The following is a 6658-nucleotide window of genomic DNA, read 5'->3' as shown; positions in this document are numbered from 1 at the left end:
CCTGGAGGAGAGGAAGTCTAGCGTACCTCTGTCTTCTTGGATAAAGTCATAAAAATGATAAACACAGGCTTCAATTAGCCCCCGACAGGACAATGATCTTCTGGTGGGCTGGGAGGGTTACAGTCGGGTGACTTGGAGCGAAGAGATGAAAAGAATCTGCGTTCCCCTGTGGCTGACCTCCACAATGGATGAAACCTGGGTGTTCCCCTCTCTGAAATTATTACTGGTTTCTAATCAGTCAGTCAATAGATTTCATATGGTAGGGTTTTTTTTCCTTCCTGTGGCATATGAATATTAAATGGGGACAGAGTTGATGAGTTTTCATCCAAATCATGCCAGAAAAAAATCCACTTGAACACATCTGCTAATGAGGCAAAGAAAATCTATAAATATTTGACATATTTTGATTATATTATGAACAAAATGATGTTTCAAGACATTTTTTACATTCCAAATTCAGAAGTTTTCATACTTTTTCTCAGTAAATTGTATAACTTGGGTCAAATGGTTTGGGTATCCTTCCAGAATCCTCCCAGTATTTGTTGGAATTTTGGCCCATTCCTCCTGACAGACCTGATGTAACTGAGTCAGGATCTTTTGTTTTGGGTTTCATACGAGCTTTTCACACTAAAACCATTTAACCACTGAGACGCAGAACACATCTCCTTTCTAAGTAGTATGTTCTCTGGACATTCCTGCTGTGCTAATTGCTGCAAATACCAGTATCAAGAGATACATGTGGCATCTTCAGGCATCTGCAAATTGCAATAACCAAAGTTGCTGATTTTTTTCACCCCCAACATGTGACATTAGGAAAAAGTTTTTTAGGTGTTTCTTTAAGAAACATCCTGAGTTACGCTTCCATTTAACTCAAATATTCAAATGCTCTGGCAAATTGTTTTTTAAAGCCATATCAATCATAGTGTATATAAACTTCTGAGTTTATTTTTGAAAAAAATAAATAAATTCTCTAAAAAACAAAGTAATTATTCTGCCGTTTAAGCAAATTTACCATTGAATTTAAACTTTGCGAAGAATGACCGTGATTCTGAATGTATATTTTGCCACGCTCTTACACATATGAGTAGAAACCGCAGCTCAATGGATGTACTCAGGAAAGAGACTTTGATTATTTTACTTGTTGCTTCCGCTGTATTGTTGGCTGACCTCTGGCAATGCTCAAACCCAGAGGTCGCCACAACTTGTGGTGAACGGTTTCTAAACATCCTCATGTTAGCATGACTAAAGGAATATTTAAGGTTTGTCTTGGACCCCGGCTCGGGGTTTTGTAAAACATACAGAGACGAGAAGACAAGGCGGATGTGCTCATCGCCAAACTGAGCAGCAGAACTAAACAAGAAGCTGTTTTATCATCAGAGCATCTTCATGAGGTTGGGAGGGCAGGATGGTGGCTGCGAAAGGGCGAGGAGGTGAACACATCGAGAGGTCCCGTCTTTGCACAACGAGGAATGGCTCGTTCAATAAACACGCCAGGGTTGAGTAGATTCCCACCTGATTCCCAGCAGATCCCTGACAGATTAACGCCTCCAGAACAATGAGACAAGAGTGGAGACGGCTTCCTTTGTGTCCCCACTTGTTCACGGCAGACAACATCCCAGTGCTACCCTTTCTGCAAGGTTAGTGTGTGTGTGTGCTCGCTGGTCAGAAAACTTTCCCAGAAATCCCCTGAGGGAGGGGGAATACTATACCAGCAATAACACATAAAAACATCTGTGGGCATGCGAGCAGGACGCAAAGTTTCACACAGCGTGACAGTTTTTTTTTTTTATATCTTACCTCCTGCTTTTTTTTTTTTTTTTTTTTTCCATCATTTGCAATAATTTCAAGTCCCCATTTTTTTATGGTCAGAGGTTTAAACTGTGACCTCTGGAAAAAACATAACCCATTACCAGACTCTCATATCCTGCACTGATGTTCAATTTAACCACTTCAGGCCGTAGAGGATCTTTCATATCTGCAATTCCTCAATCGGGGTGATTTTCAGGTTACTTAAGATCAAACAGCAATCATGCATCGTTAAAGCAGAAACTGCTCCTCGTTGAAGTATTACGTTTTCATCTCTTTCAACAAAAACCTCCTGGCACAGTTTGACTGACAGCCGATGGCACACAAAGAAATACAATAAAGACTGAAAAAAAATATCCTAGGTGACTCTATTAGCGTCAAAACTTAAGGAAAATGTGTCATTTCTATTTCCAGAATCGGTATCTGACAACACACCTGCTCTGTTCTCCCCCTCCCCAATCTTTTCAATGGTGAGCAGCCAAGCACCATCCCCCCATCCTGAAACACCTACAGAGCAGGTGTTGGAGGAAGGCAGAGGCTCATCAGACAATCTAAAGAATCTCTATCTAACAGCTGATAAGCACGAATGCCAGTAAAAGTCCAGCACTGTACAATTTATGATGTATTTACCAGTTTAAAGTGACTTTGATTGTTTGTTTTTGTTGCTTTTTCTCTTGCATGTCTACAATCAAATGAAATGTTGCCATAAATTGTGATGTTCTCTATATAATTTCATATTTTTCATCTTGCAAATATAATCATACTAAAGCTATTCAGTACAATTTGACCTCTCTAGATATGTCATTTTACAAGAGGTAGCCTATCTAATCTTGTCCAAATGACAAAAATATAGCATTCTATTGCACACAATAGAGAGCAACACAGCACTCTATCGGTCTATCGGGCAACAGAGGAAAGGTTTCACAATTACAAACTTTGTTTTATGAAGGCTGTAGAAATAGTCAGATCCAGTTGTAATAATGTAAATTTTGAACTACAGGCAATCAAAATCCCCAAAAATCGTAGTTTCATCACAGTTTGTTTTGTGTAAGGTATCACAGTTTTATTTTTTATTTTACTTAAAGTGCCTTCATGTCATGCATTGAGGCTCTCTTCTTTGTGGGATGAGTTAAATGATTGACTCTTCAAAGGTGTGTGGCCACATGACCCAGTTCTTCTGTTTCCCTGTAACAAGGGGTGGCACATTTCACCCACTGGCACAAATCACTCCACTAACTCCTACTGTAATTTTCAAGATGTATCCCAGCTAAGGTTTTCTTAATGCCAAAATCAGTGGTAAAAGCCTTTTTTTTTTTTTTTTTTTTTACCTTTTCAAGAATAGAGTAAAGGTTTCACAAAACATTGTTTATGTTTTTAATTATCTGTGGACGGTGTAGCAAATTTAAGTGCATTGTTTGGCTTTTTATTGGCCTTTCAAAAGTTTAATGTTGAAGCTCCAAACAGATGCTAACCATTGTTAGCTAGCGATGTTGTGGCTAGCAAACAATATAAATGTTTTCCCCACTAGTTCTAGTTAAATGCCTATTCCAATGTGTCCTTGTCTGGTATGTTGTGCTGAATTGCAAGTCTTCTAACTTAACAAAGCAACAGCAGCTCAAGAGCTGACAGAGAGTCACACTCAGAAATTGACCAGGCCAGACTTCTGAACGTAGCACACCCCCATTACTTTGCAGGACGCAGAGGAGCAAACATGATAAACTCACCCCCACTTTTCTGTGTGCAAGAATCCAGTGTAACCTTTGTTTGCGGTGTCAGATGACGCAAAGACCATGGGTCTGTTTCTCAAAAGGTCAGAGCTTTTTTTGTACCACCTACTGACCAGCGTAAAACTTTTTTCTACTATTTGGTAAACCAGGGGTCTTAAATCACCTCTGTAAGTTACTGCTTCCTGTTTCTTGAACAGAGCTATCCGGGTGTGATAAAATCAACTGGAACAGAAGTCTCCATTTAGAGATTTGGAGATGGATGAAAGGGTGAGATAATCATTCTTCATTTTGGGAATAGTGGACTTGAATTCAGGATTAAGACTCGTGATCAAACCAAATTCATTGACTCCCAAACCATATTTCCACTGCAAAACAGAAAATAGCTTGACATTTTTATCCATCAAAGCTGGTGCAAAACAACTTAAAATAGCAACAGCCTGAAAATACATATCAACAAAAGTTCATATTTTCATATATAAATTCAAAAAGTGAAACATTTTGCTGGTTCATTGCACAAGTAGTGGTACGTTTAAAGAATGGATTTGTGTTGATTGTTGATTTTTACAGCTTATAGCAAATGAGCACTAAAAGTCAAACTGCTCAGAAAATGTAGCCATTAAGTAAGATGAGATAGAAGAAGTCTAGTTATCCTTTTTGCTTTTATCACACCTTTTATTCCACTTAACTTTCCATTTATATCTTCACATAAAGCTCTCTGTGAGTTTGTCTAGCAGTGGCCTTTTGAGGCTATCCCTGGTTGTGGAGGGTGCATGCTGGATAACTGCCAAGTCAGCAGTATTATATTCATCCTATATGTTTTTCTATCACCACATTTTGGGTTCCCAGAAGCTGTAAATTGCAATCAGCAAAAAATCAGCAAGTTACGTCTTGTGAATTGAAAGTGGGCTCCCAAACTAAATTCTGCTTACAGTCTCTTCTCACCTGAATGTAGATACAAAAACAATGGCACAAGGTTCGCACAGAAACTCCAGAGGCATGTTTTATTGTTGTTCATTAAGTGGAATGAAACCAAAATTGCAGAAGTATGAAAACAGGGCAAATGACATCACACCTGAAAGAAACAAGCTGCCACCCTGACAGGTGTTACGTAAGACCTTTGTGTACGCAACTCTTTTTCTCTGCTGTCATCCAGTGACAGTGAAGAACCTAGACTACGTGGAAGTGAGACGATTCAATACAAATGTTTTTTTTTTTTTTTTTTCATCTAATAGGCATTGTGAAATCAAATGAATTTAAGCGACCTGTATAGGAACCGGATGAAGATAGACGGCTCAAACAGGAATTGAATCTGCTTGTCTTGTGAAGCACTGAAGTGATCTTTGTTAGGATTTGACATCTAGACTTAAAACAAACAGAAATGAAGAAAGAAAGACAGTTTCAAGATGTATCACTTATTCATTTATGTGTCAGGATTTCTCTGCTTGTGATGGATTATAGCAGAACAAAGAAACACACACACATAATGAAGGACCCTTTCATTTTGTTAACTTCACTGAAATAGAACCAGAAATTGTGTTTTAATGCCACTAAGGAAAAAGATTTTCTCAGCAACCTAATGAGGTACTTTTATTTTTTTTTTTACACTGGTTTCACTTTTGAAGCCAAAAATACATTTTGGCGTTTCTTCTTTGGCGTTTTGTACTTTAAGCAGTTTTGACTGTTTTGTTCCCAACTCTTTCAAGCATTCCAACAGTTTATCATGGGGATGTTTTGTGTCCTCTTTAACAAACTTCCTCTATCCTACTCTTGGTTTTCTGTTAGAAAATGTAGCAATGCAACTTTAATAAATCAAATCTATGCAACTAAAACAACCAGTACTCAGGATTTTAGATTTACGCTAAATATGTTGGATGCTGAAGCTGAATTAAAAGGTGCGTGAACAAAAGTATTTGTTCAAAGTTGTGCAAACTTGGCCCATCAGGTTGTCAAAGCTTTTAAAAATTGTATTTATCTCCATCTGACAGCTGCACGGTTTTCAGCTGCACATGTTAAATGCAGTATAAAATATGCAGTTTTTTTTTGTTGTTGTTGTTTGTTTTGTTTTTTATCATGGCATAAAACTGGCAATAAAACATGGCTGTGAACGCTTTTGAGGTCCTCTGTAAAACTGCAGAAGCAGACGGTAAGTAGTAAATTAGTGAATTGCAATTACTGCATTATTACCTAAATGACTACATAAGGGGTGTCCAAAGTGTGACTCTTGGACCTTGGAATAATTCATGGTGGAACTCAATAATAATTCAAGACTGCTAGAAATTTGGCTCTTCAGCAAATGGAAGTGACGCAGAAAGAAACTCCTTGAAATTTTCTAGGATTTTATAGCTTTTCAATGACAAATTTATATATTTTTCAATGGAACGTTTTTGTTGCTGAAGATAGACTAAAACAGACCCTTTATTTATGTTTCATTCAAACACTGCATGCTTAAAGTATCTCTATGCTGGTTTAAAAAAAAAAGAAAATAATTCACAATAAAATTATTTAGCAGTTTAATTGGTAAAAAAAAAAAAAAAAAGGAAAACAATACATCATGCACTTTCTTCCATTGTTTGGCAAGTGGCCATCTTTTGGCCGTTTGAAATCATGGACATAATGACCAGGGGCTTCTATATTTGCTGCTAATTAGCTGAGTGCCGTTTGAACTCTGTGTCTTTGTGCAGCTTGAGCAGCTCAGGGGATCAGCGCAGAGTGCTAACATATATATACTTTCCGTTCCTATGTTTTAAACTAACACTGGTCCTCCTCTGCAGCCCAGCACAAAGGAGCCAGCAATTCCCAAGAAAGCCACCCACAGACATTTATACAGCAGGACTGGCGACCGGCCGCTCAACTTGTGTTTCAGAACTCACTTGGAAGGCGGACAATTTGTGCTGCTGCGCCAAGGACAGGAAGTGCTTGCAGAGTGACAGGAAGTGCTCACCGCTGCAGTAGCCGAGGCTGGAACTGAGATAATGCCATTGTGTAAGCAAGCCAAGTGACCTCTCCCTCAGCGCAGAGTCCAGAGGCTGGCGTCGGGAGCCCTGGCCCCCACCCAGCCCCAGACTCCCCAGGCACGGGGCGGGGGACTTGTTGGAGGTACAAGTTGGTGGAAGGCGGGGGGGGGG

Source organism: Poecilia latipinna, unplaced genomic scaffold (assembly GCF_001443285.1).
Source record: "Poecilia latipinna isolate Pla-1442-1.1 unplaced genomic scaffold, P_latipinna-1.0 Scaffold127, whole genome shotgun sequence".
NCBI lineage: Eukaryota > Metazoa > Chordata > Actinopteri > Cyprinodontiformes > Poeciliidae > Poecilia > Poecilia latipinna.
The sequence above is the reverse complement of the archived record's forward strand: the minus strand, read 5'-3'. Positions refer to the sequence as shown.